Source organism: Doryrhamphus excisus, chromosome 6, assembly GCF_030265055.1.
Source record: "Doryrhamphus excisus isolate RoL2022-K1 chromosome 6, RoL_Dexc_1.0, whole genome shotgun sequence".
NCBI lineage: Eukaryota > Metazoa > Chordata > Actinopteri > Syngnathiformes > Syngnathidae > Doryrhamphus > Doryrhamphus excisus.
In genome coordinates this window covers 8,431,782-8,451,873 of record NC_080471.1, presented here as the reverse complement: position 1 = coordinate 8,451,873, position 20,092 = coordinate 8,431,782, and the positions used below count along the sequence as shown (strand labels likewise).

Sequence of the window (20,092 nt, the reverse complement as noted above, 5' to 3'; positions counted from 1 at the left end):
CGTATTAATGAATTTGGCATAAATAAATTCAGCAGAAATTATACCAATTTGTTTCAGCATTCTTCTTCTTCTATATATATTTTTTATGCCACAAATATTACTTCTTGTATTGATTATACAATTTTTTGTGTGTGTGTGCAAACAAATATTTTAAATGATATACCCTCTCTTCGAATCTTTTTTATTGCAGTATTCCTTGGTAGGATTGAAACGATGAAACCGGAACAAGCCGCAAATGACCATGCAAAAAATGGCATGAAATGGCAAAGAAATGATAAAGTCGACACTTGAGCGATTTTTGTTTTTCAAAACTAAGGAAGGAAGCCGCCAAGGCACTTTGGAGCCATCATTTTTCCATGACTCATGTTTTTTAGTGACAACATTAAATGCATGAACTGCATTAGTCCCGCACTGGCAAATAAACCCTGAGGCATCGGTGACGCTGGATGAAGGGGTTCTTGTATAGTGTCTATAAAGTGTGTGATGTGAATGTGAAATGTGAACTGCATTAACTCTGACAGCATATTTATTTACAACAGGTCATTGCGCTCTACAAAAACATCCACTGAAGGGAGGTTAGCAGAATCACCCCAAAATTCAGTACACACCTTCAGAGGACAGCCAAGCACATGCCATGTAAAATTTCAGCAAGATTGCTTGAAAAACATGGCCGCATTCAAGTCTGTATTACTATGCTGACATGTATCACAAGGTATTTTGAACACAACTCGTAGGGGGCGCCACTGTTGTCATTTCCAGCCAGACTGTACAGGAGCACACCACAGCGGAAAATGAGATTAGAACTTCTTTCCCCAGCATGCAATCACTCAATAGTTCAGCACGGATTTGGTTGTCCAGTGGTTACTAAAACCTCCGTTGTCAGCTATAAAGTGATTGGACGCTTCCGACCATTTGGAATATTATAGCACGGAATAACGGTTGACCCCACGGAGCACCTGAAATAGTGATTACTAGTGAGCACCACTAGACAATACTCTCTTGTCACCCTGCTGTGCTGCATGGACAACAATGGGATGGAATTTGATGCAGGGACAGATTAAATGTGGATGCGTTTCAGTGTTTGTGTGTTTGTCCATGTCCACTGGCGACATCTTTTACAAGAGGCTGTGGTGTCAGGAAGCCTGTTGTTGTCTGGGCTGTAAGTTGACAGGCGAGCAAGCCTGCGATAGATGATGTCTCGGAAGATGGAAAAATAAATGGAAATAAAACAAAGTCATGTTCCAGAGGCCATGAGCACAATATCTGGAAGGTTAGAAGGACTGAGAACTTCTCATCATTGCCTGACATTCTATGTGTTTGTTTCTTTCGCATGATTAAGACTTTTTGCAACACATACAGCAAGTTAAATGCAATTTATTTATTTATTTATTACTTTCTGGTTCAATTTGCAGATTAATATTTCATGTGATCGCTTGTTGATTAACCGCCACTTGAAGAAATGTTCTAAAATGGAGTACAGTACTGCAAACAGCAGAGGCGCTGTTGATTCAGTCGCTAATTTGCAGCTATGGACTTTCACATTTTGCTTTTGTTACACAAAATTCACTTTTTAATTTGTAATTGTTAACAAAAAACAAAACAATAAAAAAATAAGTTTAAAAAAAAAATATTGAAGCGCCGAAGAACTGGAGTCTGAGGCGGAGTGTCAAATTTGGGAGAAAACTTTATTTTTCTTGCAAACATTAACTTGCACTCTGTGCTACGTGAGACATGAAAGCCCCGTCTCTCAACCACAACAGGAAGCGGAAAACCCCCGTCCCTTGTGCCCACCCCTCCGGGTGGCAACCCCTCCCCTATCGATCGTTCCAGGGTGAATTATGTCCCAGTAACCTACCACTACAATATCATGATCAAAAAAAAATTGGGGCAACTGACATCAAGACAAATGCATGGACTAGGGACTCTGCATCAGAAGTGATTAGAATAGGCCATATCTCAGCGATGTTGCGAAGATGAAAGAATGCTGTTTCAGTAACATTCTTAATATGCTTTTAAAAAGAGTCAGATCCAATATCACACCCAGATTTTTTACAGACTCACATTGGGTAATGATGCTTTTATCAAAACTCAGAGTGGTGTCCTTAAACAGGCAACCCTGTTTAGCAGGGCCAATAATCAACATCTCAGTTTTGTCAGGGTTCATGTGTAAAAAGTTATAGGAAAGCCACTCATCAGCAGTCACTGTCTGGAAATCTAAAGCGTCCACCCCCACTTCAGAGTACTGTGGAGAGGAAGACAGAGCAGATGTTCAGGATCCCACTTCCAAGCAGGACATCAAATGTGTGGTAAAGGATTCAGCAAGAGAGCATGCACCCAAATATGCCTTGTCAATGTATACCCAAGTGGACACAGAGAGGAGTCCAAAAAAATGTATGCAGTCTAAGACGAACAGAGCAATTGCTCCCTTATACGGTCTGAGTTCTTTGACCTCTTGAACGTTTTACCCTACGTCTTACCCCGCTTAAAGAGACTGCAGGGAGAAGAACCAGTGGGTACATGGTGGAATCAATGGATCAATGTCTGAGCATTCCCCTCCCAACACATTTTGGGTGCAACAAAATTCCTGATAACCGCTCTGAGATACCTACTCCAGATGCAGCCAGCCACCACATTCATCTGAAGCGAATCGCCAATGAAATACCTCCACTTGATTCGCATACGAGCATAAACCTCTTGCTGGGCAGATATATATTGAGGATACACAAAGTTTGTGACCAGATCAGAGGTCCAGTCAATGCCCCACTTGCCCGTGACTAGTTCTAGGATGGGTCGACATTGGTGATGTATGTCTTTGCGCTGCCCATACACCATCTGAAATCAACAGCTACAAAACATGCGTGCTAGAGAATGGTCGTACAAATCTCTCCACAGCCATGCACTAGCCAAATCAGAGTCAAGGAGAAGTTCAGTCACTCATCTACGCATCAATACCGACCAGCACCTACCTCCATACATCTTTGCACAGACGGCGAACGGCCACTGACTTACATCATCGTTAAAAGACACCAGATTCATTCAGATCATGAACTGTGAATTCCGGCAAGATAGCTCAAAGAGCTGGTTCGGGGCCCTTACCTTTCCAAAACCACGGCGGCCTGACAACAGGAAACAAGCACAAGATCAGCTGCTATCACTCCAGCGGACTCTGGAAAAACTTCCTCAGATGGAGACTCACTTTCGAGAGTTCATGGAGAACCCGTTCAACGTAGAACATGCAGAAGTCGCACCACCCTTACGAGACTGACAAGAGCATTGGTACCTACCTCTTTTCAAATTGTCCTGCTGTTATTAGTGCATTCTCCCCACAGGACCAGGAGACTTGGACCTCTTTGTTGGCGACCCACCTGTTCGACATAGCCTGGGTTTGTCATGGAATACACGCACAGATTCCTTCACCTTCCAGGTTGCCGATAATCAGAAGCCATTCAATCACATGGAGACTGAGTGGATCAGCTGGAGAGAGTCTCTCCACGACCTAACAGAATTGCAGATAACAAGTTGCTCACATCCTTCCTTCTCCATAGCAGGGGCCCAAAGAAGAGAACTCTGCATCTCATGATACCCAAGAGGAGGACTTTCCAACTCCAAACGAAGGGCTGTGATGTTTTTGTGCACGTCTTCTAGGGCAGTGCACATGCATGGAAGTGATCGAGGCTATGACTTCCAGCTGATTCATCAGCGTCCAACGAAGGTTCTTCACCATTAGGGGCCCCGCCAGAAAAATATGCTCCAACTGCGGCAGTAATTTTGGCAGTGCCCCTGAAGAAATGAACATGGACAAACAAAGGCAGAGCTCAGATGCTTAGGAGAAGTTCCCAGCACGCAGGGCTGTTCCTCCTCATGAAAGTGTTCTTCATGTTCGATTTCCAGTTCTGCAACCCAGTGTTTCCTTTCCTCTACAGCTAAAAGCACCGTCTGTCAGTACAGTTTGTGTTTGTTAATATTCATCAGTCTTGTGTAATGTTAGCTAGAGTAGCGCTAGTAGGCTAAGCTAGATTTGTCTTTGTATTTTTGTATGTGTAGCTTTCATTTTGTTCCCTCTGTTGCTAACTCAATGTACATGTAACCCAAACATGTACTATTCTCGTTCAACTTCTGTATTTGTGTCACATTTTCACAAAATACCATAACGGCCAAAGAATAAAGACCTACTTCTGTTGTCTCCTTTTGGGAACTGTTTAACTGGTTGGCTACACAGATAGACAAGGTTAGATTCCAAAATCTGTATAAGGTTTGATAATGCAGTGTGCTGTCCACATATGGCCAATGTTTTTACATCTTTTATGTAGCTCACTTCCTCACTGTCCACACTGTATGAACATATGTCAATTGTTGGTGGACTAAGGTGGCTGTAATTCACAGTCAACAGACTTCAGAACGATGTACTGCGTAACATGACTGATTAGATTTGAAAACAGCGGGAAGCACAGAGCTCAGGAAAACCAGAGCACAGCGGTGATAGCCACCCGCCGTGGTCATAAAGACTGCGGTTCAGTCGGACGCAAACATGGCATTCTCTCGACCAGTTTAGTAATGTAGATTTCCCAATGTTCCTGGCATGACAAGGAGATCCCGCCTCAGATGTTTTTTCCATACGGCGTCAAGATTTGGGTTGTTTTTTCCTTCAACGGAACAATGGCGCTTCAGGTTGTGCGTGGGAGTCTGGCAGCTGGCTATGCGGAGATGTTGCAGGGGGCATCCCTCAATGAGTGTGTAGTAATGACTGGCTTTGTCAACAGGACAACAATGCAGTTCAAAGTGCTTGCCTGACAAAAGACTTTTTTCAGAGTTTGGGAATTGTCATCATCCTGTGTTTTCCCATGATCTAAATTCAATTGAGACATTTTGGGGATGGATGGCAAGGGAAGTTTACAAGACAATGGATGCCCTCCGGGAAGCCATCTTCATCACAGTCTTCTCACTCGCCTCATGCTCAGATCAATTTTTGAGGTTATTAACAAGAATGACACAGGTTCTCTTAACTAACTCCTTTTTTGAAAATGTTATTAGTATTTTAAGAGGGTTTCGTTTTTTGTTTTTTTTTAGCTATGATCCAAAACCTTTGATAGGCTGATGAACAGCCTATTTCACTTTTAATGCTTTTGCAATAAACTGCTCTATTTTCAACCTCCTTAAGAACCAACAGTGCAAAATGTAAATTCCTGCAGTTTTTCAACTGGTCTTAAAATTTTGATCAGCAGTGTATATACTTATGTTGTAACGATCGCACCCTCCTATAGAGGTAACAAGGCTACAACGCAAACAAGAAGGTTGTGGGGGGGAGCGGATATCAGCTGTAAGAAAAAGGAAACACTATCGTTTGCCTCCACAACGGCAGTTTAATGACTCCAAACCAAACCCGCATATCATCCCCTCCCAACCTAACTAACTAACCTAACCAACCTAACTAAACTTCTCACCTGCTAACAAAGACAACCATGAAACACCAACTTAATCCCGAACGTTTACCCCCCACTCCGAAAGTGTCCCAAAGTTCCCCGAAGAGTCAAAGTTAGTCCTCAAGACAGAGGTGAAAGCTGCAGTTCCACTCACGGACTTGCATCCACCTGTCAGTCCACCTGGCGTTAATCCCTGTGTCCGGAACCTTGCGCAAAGTCCAAAAACTCAAGCCGAGAGAAGGGAAAAGGAAATCCCATCCGATGGACGCTTGACAGATTTGGTCCTCGTGGCTCGAACGCCGGCTCTCAGGGTCCCGTCGGCGTGTGACATCAGTACCTTTTTTTTTCTTCCACCAACCCCCCCGGCGTGCCGGATGAGCCTTCTTAAATACACGCCCTCTGCAGGCGCGTCTTTTCACCGCAGTAGCCCTTTGCTGATGATGAGGATGAATAATAACAATGATGACGTACGTACATATATATGGCATGTGTACAACTCCTGTAATTGTTCCCCTGTACCTAGACCAGGGGTCTCAAACACGCGGCCAAATGTGGCCCGCAGGACACTAGTTTGAGGCCCCCGCCTTGATATGAAAGTTTAATGTTAGTGCGGCCCGCGCAAGTTTGATATGGATGCTGTATGGTATCATGTACCCAGAAAAAATTATTACGTTTGATTAATGTTCATGTTAAAGGTTAAATAACTGTTAATAGTTATCCTCCCTATCCGTGTGGAAGTGGTAAGTTTTTGGCTGTTTAAGTTCAAAGGAAATAACTTGGAGGCTACCGTTTAGGTTGCTAGCTCTCTAGTTTGCGAGTTAGCATTGCATGCCAGCCAAACCGATGTAGTACCTACAGTATACAGTACATATTTCGAATGCTGGGGTGCATTTTGAGAAATGATCACATGATAGAGATATTTGATGTGTGTTGTAGTTATGTCACTGCGATTGCCATCAATGTGCTGCTAGAGCATCAAATCGATGTTATTACTGTCATGATTACTGTCACTTTAACACATTTGTAACACTAAAACATATCTACAAAAATGCTTTTATCCCCAACAATGCTACACTGTATACCAACCCTCCCATTGTGTTTGTGCGTGGGAGAATGCTATTAGTGTATTTGTTTGTTATATTGGCTTTCAAGCGTTTCCTGCGTGCAGCGATACAATTGGATGTCGACAAGGCCAAATGCAATTTCAGTGCACCTTGACTCACTTTGTGCACGTTACAATGTTCATTCAGGACCTCTGCTATTGAAACGCCATTGAGTCAAACACACTGGCGCTCTCCTCTGCAACACAAGCAACTGCACGATTGTCAGCTTGTGTGTAGGAGGGACGAAGGGTTTGTTTCACATTAGCTTCACTGCAACTACTGTATTAGCATAGAACATTGTTTATGTATTATGTTGTTGTTGTGTAATGGCAAAATTTGCATTGGGGACAACTGCTGTAATGTCCATCCAGTAGGGGGCACTTGATAAACAATATATATATTTTTTTGCGTTCTTGATCAGCAGACTTGTGTGGTTTTGATGAATAAATCTTAATTTTAGCTGCTTTTGGAGTTTAATATCTGTAGAGCAGTGGTTCCCAAACATTTTACTACAGCCGTGTACCCCCTACTTCTGCAAAGTTCAAAAACATAAACCTTATTATGGTTATAATAATTCTTATAATTACCTTGAAATACTGAACATAATTCATTGATTCATTCATGTTATAGTAATTCCCGGTCAAAAATGTGTATTTTTGATTGGTGACATATTGGTGATATCTTTTATTCAACCCTGATGTTGGTATTCTTCCCTGTGAATCGATTTAATTTGAATGGACTTAATTTGAGCCACTCGGGTGTTGTCTTGGCTATGGTTTAAGTCTGCATATTCATTTCATACCAAATTGAAGAGAAAAATTTAACAATCATAGAACAGTTGTATGAGCGACAAGTGGTTGATTTTGTAAATATCACGTACCTTGGATTGCATGTGCATGTGTAAGTGTGTTTGTTGGGATTTACAAGTGTCCCTTTATGCAGCATCAACGTGTCTCCGAGGAGTTATGTGATGCACCTGAATGCACCATTGCTGGAGCAGCACTGACAGTAGTTTGCTAGTTTTGATCCTGCTTTTGAGTTTAAAGTTTCCATTATCTCAGTGATTTTCAACCACTGTGCCGCGGCACACTAGTGTACCTTGAGAAAGCGTCAGGTGTGCCGTGAGGAATTATCCAATATCACTTTTTATACATTAATTTAACATTAACATTTATTAATCATCATTTGCAAATATTATGTCAATAGCCATTATGTCAATAGTATACATGGACCCAAATATTCCAATTGCATTTGGTTTATTTGCTCAAACGGAAAGAATTGAACAGGGATGGAATATTCCTTTAACCAATCCGATTGAGGTATCTTGTGTTCGCTCAAACGGAAAGTTGTCAGGGTGCCTTCTTCTTCGTGGTGTTTTTCTTCTTCTGTTGTTTATTGGCGGTTGGCAAGCAGCTTTCGTGTGCATTACCGCCATCTGTGGAACAGAATCTAAACCCTTCTATACGCCATTCACAAGTCCAGTTTTATTAAAAAAGAAAATATATATCTATATAAACCATGTCCTGAGTTTAATTACAAAATATTAGCAAGATTGAATTTGATCTTTTCCTGTTTAAATTTTCCTGTTTTTGAATAACAACTTGCGCCTAACAATCAAAATAACAAGTGCGCCTGAACGCCTCACATTGGTAGGCAACCACAGCAGGAAGGAGAATGCGGCAAGTTGTTCCTTGCTTTTTCTCAAAGATACTGAAAAGAAGAAAAAAAGCCAAATTTTTGTGAGTATAGTGTCCCTAAATATGGCACCGCACCCCCACCCCTCTGGTTTCAGATACAAAGACTAGACTCAATCAGTACAGCATTAGCTGTGTTTTTGTCCAGCCAAGTTAAAACATAAAATAAAGATTGTAAAAGGATATCAAATCAATAATTAAAAATGATTTACTACTTAAAGATCTGACATGGAGCACGTCATGTTTAAGATGAACTGGAGTTGAACTGGGCGATGTGGATTAGATTGCTTTGATCAGATAGTCTCTTACTAATCAACGTGGTTTGACAGTAGTTATTGTTTAAGGCAACAACACTCCCTCTCTGGGCCTCAGGATTACATGAGGGCGCCCATGGTGAAGGCCGAGCTGGGGGTCCTTGGTTGATGGAATAGGCTGAGGAGGGAAAGGGAACCATTGAGGGGAACCATTTTAATCCCTGATTTCACCAAAACTTTCCAAACGGTGAGGAAATCTCATGGGCGATGGTGGAGACAGGGAGAGTAGTGAAGCATCTCTGAAGGGTGTAGATGTATCATGCCGGGTCCCAGGCCTGTGGTGAAGGTGGGGGAGGAGCTGCTGCATCTAAAATGTCTGAATTCCGGAGGCACAGTTGTGGGAGCTGTGGCTTAATCCTTCGCTGGATCTTTGGGTGGCGAGGCAGGAGGTCTTCTCTCGCGCTCCCTCTCCAGAGGTGCTGAAACCGGTGGTCTGGATTCTGGAGGAGCGGCTGTGGTTGGATCCTTTTTTGGATCCTGGTGCCAAGGATGCCAAGATGTCAGAGACAGTGGCACTTGGAGATCTGCAAGTAGCTATTCTGTTCACGTTAATGCCTCCAAACACCAGGGTATCTTTGACCTTGACACTTGGCAGTTTTCTGTATCATTAAGTTTGGATGTATCAACTTTTTCTTTGGAGGTACATGTGGACATCTAACCAATGGATTCCACAGGGAGCGTTTCATGAAGTCTTTTTTTTTTGGTTTCCAAGGCAAAAATCCTTTCTTGTAGTGCAGACATTTCTTGCTGATATATCCGACAGCTTTCACAAGGAGACTTGGTTTGGATTACTCCTCTGGTCATGTTGAGAGAGTAGTAGTCACTGGCTCGTTAGATATGTTGGATTTTTTTTTTTTTCAAGTCATTCAAAAAGTCTTGGTTCACTTAAAAGAAAATAAATTAAATCATCTCCAAGACTTGGGGTCAAATTTGAATGCTTTAAAGGTGGAAAAAAAGCCATAAGCGACAAAAGCAATCAGGAGCAAATAAAGACACGTCTCCACCACTCCCTTCTTAATAGTATCTGAAATACAAAAATACATACAACCAACAATAAAGCCTCATATTCGGATGAATCAGTAGTAGTTTGATGATTTCAAAGACTACCAAAACTTAATTTCGATGTGCATTGATGCACATACTTATGCTAGTTCCTTCAATAACAACAGCAGCAACACCACTTATGTTGTCCGCTCTCACTGGTACACTATGGTAATGGTAATGGTAATGGTTTTATTTCATTTGAACATGCATCAGATTACAATTGAGTGCATCCCATAATCAGTTCACAGTTCCACATGTCCAAAAGGAGTAGGAAGAAGCAAAGCTTATTAAATCCTACCCCTCCATCTGGTACTTTTACAATCACTAACTGCTACATTTGTTCACTTCCTGCTTTCCATAATACAGTTTAAGTTTTTTTTTGTTATTGTTTTCTTTTAATAATGCACCTCGTACCGAAGTATGAGGTGATATGAGCATCCAATGCCATAATGGGTACCATAGTAAGTGTCAATATAGTGATATATATAGCACATCATGACTGGTTCAAGACTCTTCATCCTTGTATTTAGCAAACATCAACTGCTTGTATTGTTTCTTGAATTGGCTCATCGTTGTGCATTGTTTGATTTCCTTACTCAATCCATTCCATAGTTTGATTTCACATACTGAAATGCTATGGCTCGCATAACGTAGTCCTAGCATAGAAGTGTTTCTAATGTACTTCTTCCCTGAGATCATATTTCTCCTCTCTTGTAGAGAAGTATTGGATGACATTTTTAGCTAATTGGTTATTTTTAGCCTTATGCATTATTTTAGCTGTTTGAAGATGAACTATATCAGCAAGTTGAAGTATTTGTGATTTTAGAAATAAGGAGTTAGTATGTTCTCTGTAGGCGGCATTATGAATTATCCTTACTGGCCTTTTTTGCAGTACATTTAGCGAGTGAAGATTGCTTTTATAGTTATTAGCCCATATTTCCACACAATAAGTAAGATATGGTAGAACCAGAGAGCAATACAGAGTGTGGAGTGATTTCTGATTGAGAACAAGTTTTGCTTTGTTCAATACTGAAATATTTCTGGCCACCTCATGTTGTATATTTGTAATATGAGATTTCCAGCTCATATTTTCATCTATTGTGATTCCCAGAAATGTATTTTCGTTCACCCTTTCAATGTCCACACCGTCTATTTGTATTTGCTGGTGTGTGTCCTTTCTGCTGTTACCAAACAGCATGATTTTAGTTTTACTTAAGTTCAAGGACAATCTATTATCATCAAAATCTCTTTTTAGTGTGACCAAAGTAATACAGTAAGGCGGTGCTAAAATACAGTGCTTTAAAAGAGGATTAAAAAAAAAAAAAAAGGCCACAAGGGCTCAGGAAGGGTGAAGATAGACTGGCTGCCAGTTACCACGGCGACGTGCATTGTGCTGCTATTTTGCACTGCATCTTTTTTCAGGTGCGAGTTCACACGCTGCTATGTTTAAAGCATTGGGTGCAATTTTCCACACAGACGATATGTTTGCTGTGTTGTGTTTATATCCTAGCAACAGGAAACCAGAATCATGTTGTCAGTGAGTGTTCACAGTCTGACTCCTTTATAGCAATATTGACATACATTCACCTGACATGATGGTCGCAAAAATCTCAATTAAAAATGAGGCCTTGCTGCTGATTTGTCGAGGCACCTCACTCTTTCACACAATATTTGATGAAGAAAGCTGTTCATATTGACTTGAAATGTTTTTTTTCTTATTGCGCATGTGCTTTTTCTCTTCCGCACTCTACCAGTCACCATTTAACAACGGGTGTCATGGGAAATACTGTACCTATTTTGATGCTGTAGCCTTAAAAAAAAAAAACGCAAAACTATGTTTATCATGAGGACTACACGGTCATTTTTAAGCAAGTTACTTGAAACTAAAGATTGTGTGATATTTTGAATGAGATCTTGTAATAGGCCACCAAGATCAAGGCTAAAATCATTAGCAGTTTCTCTTCGCCACTTAACCCGTCATCTTTTTTAGCCCATCTTCTTCAGATTTCCAGCGATTACTCTTCAACATCTCATTAAGGAGGGAAACTGTTAGTTTAGAATATGGGCAAACAAGTTCATAGATGAGATCATGAGTGCTTTCTCTTCGAGACTCTAGCAGTCACCATTTTAAAACCTAGCTGTTTTACATTTTCGAGGTTATTGTTGCATATGAATAATATCTGGTACTAGGCAACCAAGATTAAGGCTCAAATCATGAGACTTCAGTCAACTCATCTTCTTCAAATCTATTTAATTCAATATCTAATTAAGGGGGTTGGATGGTTTCTCTTCGGCACTCTACCTACCGTTTTTATTGATCATCTTCAAATTTGTGGCATTTTTGTTCGAACATACATAAATTATTATCTGATATTTAAGGAAGTAATCTGCTGATTGTGAATTACATGTGGAGCTCGACAACAAAGATCAAAGCACATATCATTAGCTGTTTCTATTCGGTACTCTACCAGTCATCATTTTCAAGCCAGCGTCTTGACATTTTCAAAGATGACTCTCCAATATCTAATTAAAAAAGAAAGATGTTAGTTCAAAGATCAGGTCACGAGTGGTTTCTCGTCATCACTCCATCAGTCATTATAGTCAGGCCATAGACACACCTTGTAACACCCAATAATATTCATTCATTCATTCATTTTCTACCGCTTTTTCTCACGAGGGTCACTGGGATACTGGAGCCTATCCCAGCTGTCTTCGGGCGAGAGGCGGGGTACACCCTGGACTGGTCGCCAGCCAATCACAGGGCACATATAGACAAACAACCATTCACACTCACATTCATACCTATGGACAATTTGGAGTGGCCAATTAACCTAGCAGGTTTTTTGGATGTGGGAGGAAACCGGAGTACCCGGAGAAAACCCACGCATGCACGTGCCGCCCCAATAATATTCAAGAAAGTTCTATATGTTGTATTGGCTTGACCACACGTCAGTTCCGGAACGTACGCTGATGCAAGCTGAAGTAATCAAATTATAATCCAAAGTAAATCCACACGATCAGCAGTTGAATACCAATTTGAAGTTAAATTTTCATTGCTTTCCAACTGTGAGGGAAGGAAAGTCGTCCTTATCTGCAAGAATGTCATTTGGAAAAGAAGATAAAAGTGTATTAAGCTGAAGTGCGCATGACGTGTTTCTGGATGGAGTTTGAAATTGTTTGGCTGTGGCCCGTCTGTTTTAAAATAATAGACTGACTTGTGTTTAAATGAGAATAGATCGGAGGCTTGCCTGTTCGAGACTTCTGGCTTATCAAAGAGGCCAAGCGCAATGATGATAGCCTGGCACCTCCTTTTGCAACCTGCTCAGGAACGGCGGGACGATGTTCTCTGATAACAAGCAAATGGACGCTTTATCACCTCATCGCTTTATGGTGTCCGCGTGAGTGACAGCCTTCAGTCCCTGTGTGGGAGGGCATGAAGGACGAGTGTGCGTGTCAGTGCTAAGAAACACAGCCAAGTAAATGAATTATTGATGCTTTAAAAACCCGTGGAGGCCCTCTCCATTGTTGCTGCTCTTTGCTGCTCTTAGTGGAAGAGACAGAAGAGAGAAAAGGCGTCCTCACAAACATCTTTTTGTTTAGTTTCTTCTTTTCATTAACAACATACAATATGGCAGCAATACTGAATTGAAAAAGTATGGATTACATTGGGTCTTAGAATTATGACAACAAAGATAAAAATAAAAAGAATAAAGTGGTAATGTTTGTTGGATTGCTGAAAAATGATATATACACATATATAGTCTGATATATTATAATATGACAATATATATATATATATATATATATATATATATATATATATGAATATATGTATACATATATACAGTAATGGGAAAATGTATTCAACCATCCTTTTAAAAAATTATTAATTATTATTGTTAATTATTTGTTAATTTTGGCTCTTACATAAACATGAGCAACATAACTGTGTATATCATATATATATATATATATATATATATATATATATATATATATATATATATATATATAAACTAAAATCATCACACAACAAATTAACACTCAAAAGGTAGCTAAGAAATATACAATTCAAGTAACAATATAAGTTTAAAATAAAAAAACATGTTTCCCCAAATGCATTTAGTCCCAGAAACACATTTCATTGGTGTACTGTGTACATTAGTGTGTAGTACTAGTATCAATAATCTTGTATATATTGTATGTATAATAATGTATAATGTATAATATAAGGCATAATATATTGTATGTATAATAATCTTGCGTTTATATTATTATTATAATTAATAGTCTATACATTTAGATTGTTTAGAATTTTACAATTTAGCTTATTCAACCATGAACTTAATTTTACGGCTTCAATGTAGTTCGTCTATGAAGACATTTGTATAGATGTTATGTAAAATCATATTGTAATTGATGTTTTCAGTTGTTTTCTTCCCCTTAAATTCCAACTTATTATTTTAACTACCAACAAATGTGTTTTACTTGCCCTCCTAACAGGCAGGCAAAATATATTTTTCAGAACAACTGAACATTTTTCACACAATTTAAAGCTCTTTTCATGAATTATTTATTATTAGTATTTGTATATGATGAGTCATGTCAAATTTTCTGTAAATGCACCTTATTGCTTGTAAAATTATGACTTTTTACAATACACACACACACACACACACACACACACACATATATATATATATATATATATATATATATATATACATATATATAATTTTTTATTTTATTATTATTATTATTATTTTTGCACACTTCTCCTCCAAATGATTTTAATCTGGGGATATAGTACCACTTTTTTCACGTATAGAAAAGTTTGTCTTTGTAAAAGTATGTTTTTCTTCTTTGTTTCGTTCTTGTTCTGCTGATGTTACTGCGACCTGAAGAGACTTTAATCCTGAGTATCTGCGGATTTCAACATCTGCTCCTCTCAGGTCTGCTTAGTGATCCGGAAAAAAGTGGACCCCCATCCCCACCATATAGGAATAGTTTCACAGACAGTAGAGGATGGCAGGGGGGGTCCTAAAGTGTAGAGAACAAACAGTGAAGTGGCAGTGAAGAGTATCTTGGCCATGCGTGAACTGATGCTGATGACATTTACATGTAGCTGTGACGCCTGAATGCCTTCCCTTGCTCTGAGGGTCCGTGCAGAAAGATGAAGGGGAGAAAAAAGGAAAGGAAAGGAAACCGCTTGCAGATGCACAGACGCTGCAGTTTAACACTGCAAGACAAACACTTTACTTGCACAATCCTCTGTTGTGCAGTGTGAAGGAAAGCCTAAGTGACATATGGACACGACAAGTGTGTTAGATAACAAAGACTCGGACGTGGGTTTGTTTTATTTTTTATTTTTCGCTCCCTTTTTCTCTGTCTGCGGGCAATGATGACTCAGCTTCCAGCGGAAAAAAAGTGAACTTGTTGGAAACCTTTCAACGCCATTTTCAAATGCCATGTCCATCCCACTGGATAGGGTTTTCATAAAAGTCCAATTGATCGTGGGATAAAAATAACTAGAACAGCTTCCGCTCCTCTGAATTTCTCTATTCTATAGTTAAACTGTACAAGAAAGGTTTTAAATAGCATTTAACCGGTGCAAATATTTAACCTGATTACCTCTTTTTCAGCATTTTTGCCACACAACTAATAATAAAATAATAATCTCTTTATTATTAAGGGAGAAAAAAATCCAAACCTACATGGTGATTGCCCCCCGAAAAAAAGTTACAGTGCAGCCACGACTCATTGAAGAGGTCACCAGAAAAACCCACAACATCCCAAGAACTGCAGGCCTCACTTGACTTGACAGCAGGATAATGATCCACAACACACCAGCAAGTCCATCTCTGAATGGCTGAATAAAAACTACATCAAGACTTTGCAGTGGCCTAGTCAAAGTCCTGACTTCAATCCTACTCAATCCTACTTTTGAATCCTACTTTTCATGCTGAAAAAAAGATGAGTGGCCCAAAATTCCTCATTGCAAGTTATCGCAAATGCTTGATTGCAGTTGTTGCTTCTCGGGGTGGCCCAACCAGTTCTTAGGGTCATGTAGATTTGGATTGTTTTTTTTTCCCTTCACTCATAAAAGGAGGCAAATGTTTTTTTCACACAACTGTATGATAGCTGTAAATATATGATCATATAAGTCTAAAAGTAAGTTTACCGCTGTGTAATAAAACTAAAAGAAAGTAAAACTAATCAACGTTTGAAAGACAACTGTGGATAAACTGGCGTGTAAGTGTAAAGTTACGTTTACTGCTGTAAAACTTCAGTGAAATTGCTTTACTTTTCAGTTGTGTATTTAGAAAAATACAACAAACTTAAACTAAGTTTATTGCAGGAGAATAAACTACAAAAAAGCAAAACTACTCAACTTTTGATGGATAAGAATCATGTCGGTCAACTGACATACAAGGTTAAATTAAGTTTAGTGCTGTCTAATAAAACTACAATAAAGTAAAAGTACTGTAATTTCAATAGCTAGGTATGACGCTGTACCTGTACATAGTCTGCCATACAAGTGTCCAGCTAAACTGAATGGAAACATTATTGTGTGTTTTTATTCCCAACTGTGGCTGAAACTAATGCACCCTTCATCAGTCATGAATTAGAATGATACAAAAATCTATAAAAAAAAATAAAAAGAGGAGAAAAATCAATTAGCCATTGCTTCTCAATATCTATTGACTCCTCTTGTATCATTGGCCTTCTTTGGTTCTACTTTTAGCTGGTGACACACATCTTTTCTGTGTGTAATGAGGACTAATTTATTGTGTTTCTTGCTGAACTCACACTGGCCTGACCCCGGCTGCATGTGCTGCGCCACTAATGATTCCGGAGTGGAGCAGAGGCTTGCCGCTGTTAACCAACAGCCCAGGAGTGGCTCCCAATTTACTGTCCTCCCTCCAACCTCCCATCATGCTCGTGCTGCAAAGTAGTCGCCATTACTAAAAAGCTTCATGACATTCACTGCCAGGCAGCAAAGTGAAACAGAAATTTTTCACTTGATGCATGGATGCATGGAGCCATATGTGAATTAACTGATACCTAGCTGGATGAATCAACCCATGAATAGTTTGATAGCTCGATGGATGGATGATAGCCGAATAGACAGGTTGACTGAATGAAGTCAGATATGATGAACGGCTGGTAGACACATGAATAGATGAACAAATTCAACTTAATAATTCATTCATTCATTTTCTACCGCTTATCCTTACGAGGGTCGCTGGCGTGCTGGAGCCTATCCCAGCTGTCTTCGGACACCCTGGACTGGTGGCCAGCCAATCACAGGGCACATATAGACAAACAACCATTCACACTCACATTCATACCTATGGACAATTTGGAGTGGCCAATTAACCTAGCATGTTTTTGGAATGTGGGAGGAAACCGGAGTACCCGGAGAAAACCCACGCATGCACGGGGAGAACATGCAAACTCCACACAGAGATGGCCGAGGGTGTAATTGAACCCTGGTCTCCTAGCTATGAGGCCTGTGCGCTAACCACTAGACCGCCGTGCTGCCAGAAACAGACATATTTTTTTAGATATTTAGATGATAGATAGGTAGCTAATGGGAGGCAGATTGATTAGCAGCAATATACAAGTAAATAGCAATATTAGGGGTGCTCCAATCGATCAGCCAACGATCTGTGAATCGGACCATATCAGTGAAAAAACATGGTGTCGATATCGGCCGATCATTGTGTGGGACTTCTTGTCTTTGTTATAGCGATACATAAAAAAGGCTTAAAATTGTCACGTTCCGGCTTGTGAGTTTTGCGGTTCGACCCCAGGATGCAGAGATAAGGACCCAAATGCATGTAAAAATATATTTATTTACACTATGCAGCAGAATGACGCACCAACGACCAACTCAGCAATGACAATGAACCGACAACGAAGGGAGCGCGCACCTGAACTAAATAGGCAACAGGAAATAGGAAACAGGTGCGGGAGATAATTGAAAGGAACGGAAAACAGAACAGAGCAAGAGAGGAAGTGAATACAAAATAAGGGCGTGAACGAGGAACAGAGGAAAACTAAGCTGTCACGAGGGGGGTGAAGACCGATCGTGACAAAAATTGGTGCGGCATTTGGGGGCGAGTACTTGGCAGGGTGGGTGAGTTTGTGGCTTGCAATGTGTGGTAAAGCCCAAGTCCCAATTTGCTGTACTTGCAAGTGTGGGCAAAATTTTGAGATGAGTACCAAATCAGGATGGATTTGGGAGCATGCAAACACAATGTAGCACTTTTAGTTCAGGAGGAACTTTCGGGCCGCGTCGGGTTATGGATGACGTGTGCCATCACTGCCACCACTTCTGACTCTGTGGTGGGTGCACGTCAGTCTCGGCACTTCCCCATTTCGGCTATCCAATGAGGGTGCACAGCTTATCCGTTTATCCTCACAAGGGTCGCTGGTGTGCTGGAGCCTATCCCAGCTGTCTTCGGGAAAGAGGCGGGGTACACCCTGGACTGGTGGCCAGCCAATCACAGGGCACATATAGACAAACAACCATTCACACTCACATTCATACCTATGGACAATTTGGAGTGGCCAATTAACCTAGCATGTTTTTGGAATGTGGGAGGAAACCGGAGTACCCGGAGAAAACCCATGCATGCACGGGGAGAACATGCAAACTCCACACAGAGATGGCCGAGGGTGGAATCGAACTCTAGTCCTCCTAGCTGTGAGGTCTGCGTGCTAACCACTCGTCCGCCGTGCTGCCCTAGATGAACAAATTCTAACTAAATAATTCATTCATACATTTTCTACCGCTTATCCTCACAAGGGTCGCTGGTGTGCTGGAGCCTATCCCAGCTGTCTTCGGGCGAGAGGTGGAGTAAACCCTGGACTGGTCGCCAGCCAATCACAGGGCTCATATAGACAAACAACCATTCACACTCACATTCATATCTACGGACAATTTGGAGTCATCAATTATCCTAGCATGCATGTTTATTTTTTTTCCATCTATTTTCAGTCAGATTGCAGTTTGTTGCAAAAAAAACAACACAATTTTCAACATATTAAAGCAGTTATAGTTTTGAAAACACCAAATAAAAACACATTTCCAAGCAACATCCACTTTGCTGCCAATGATAATGATAATTGATCATGCTTATTGAAAACTGTCCCTACTTTATTATTATTAAGATCCAGCAGCAGTGGATGTTGAGCACTAAATGAAGCCCACAGCGCGACCTTGCTTTCACTGGTGGAACTGCAACCTGCTTCATCTTTCGCTCACACTTAAATCTGATTTTATTGCTTTATTTGCTCAGCTGAGAGAACAACGTGACACGCACTGGCTGTCCTCCTTGAGACGTGTAAATGATGCGCACACACCCACGCGCACACACACAACGACAAAATGTATTTTTTTGGGGGGGGGGGATAAAAATGCATGCACTTGAGACAGGACGGCTCTCTTCATTAGTGCGCGTGTGTGCGCGTCGTGCGTGGGAGTGGATCCTCCCTCTCTCCCTCTCTCCCTCCCTCCCTTCCATCCATTCCATCTTCCATTTGCATTCCTCCTCATTGCGGGACGGAGCGTTCGGGAGCTTGCAGGCGTGGAAACGGATGCTCACTATCTCGTCTTTGGTTTATTGCTATCTTTTCCCGCTTTTTTTCCCCTCCGTCCACACATGCTTATTCAGGACTTGAGGTAGTGCATGCGCGCGTGTGCGTGTTTGTGCCTCTCCGTGGGCTGCTCGGAGTTGCTGTCGCACGGTGTGGAAATGCGAGAGGATGCTCGGCAGTGGACGCAGTGAGGAGCAAAGCAGGTGAGTTCCACGCGTGTCGATAATCAAATTTAATGACTTCACTTTATATATATATATATATATATATATATATATATATATATATATATATATATATATATATATATATATATATATATATATATATATATATATATATATATATATATATATATTTGCATGCTCAGGCTACAGAAGAAAGTCCCACGATGGACACTTGCGCTGTGGTAAGGCGCGTCCTCTGCAGGTGAAATCAACAATGATCCGTCTTTATTTCTTATTTATAAACTAACCTCATTAGAATTGACCACGACTGAGAAAAAAATGACATATATGCATCGTCATACAAAGATCTGCTAAAAGGGCTCCATCTTGCATTGTTATTATTATTATTATAATTATTATTAATGTCCAAATGTCCTAAAACACAAACTGGAATAATCAACTCTACTCTGTTCGAGTGAGCATCACTTTGGTCCTGTAGGATCTTTGTTTTTTTATGTGTAGAAGATGCAGCAAGAGTATCACAAGGCTGTGTAATGCAGCGCCTGCGGACATTCATAAAGTGCTGTTGGGTTATAAATAGCCTCCGGGAGAGGATAGGAGGCGAGGACGAAGGAGATGAAGGAAAGAAGAGAGGCAGCATGTAATCTGGGCTCTCGCGTTGCCAGGTGTAATGATCCTCTTGGCCAGAAAGGGTGTGGCATCTGTAAAGTTGCATGCAATAAA

The 20,092-nt window shown here is 40.6% G+C and overlaps 1 protein-coding gene across 3 annotated transcripts in view; it reads left to right on the top strand.

The window, feature by feature from the left end:
• The window catches only part of lingo1a (leucine rich repeat and Ig domain containing 1a), a 130,752-nt gene that overhangs the window by 77,458 nt on the left and 33,202 nt on the right, over positions 1 to 20,092 (top strand). The window contains exon 1 of one of the 3 annotated variants that reach the window (XM_058076683.1): positions 19,096 to 19,384. The exons of the other annotated variants lie outside the window; for them this stretch is intronic. The gene's annotated coding sequence lies outside the window, so the exon portion shown is untranslated. Of the gene's footprint in view, positions 1 to 19,095; positions 19,385 to 20,092 lie in introns of those variants that run through there. 3 annotated transcript variants of the gene reach the window in all.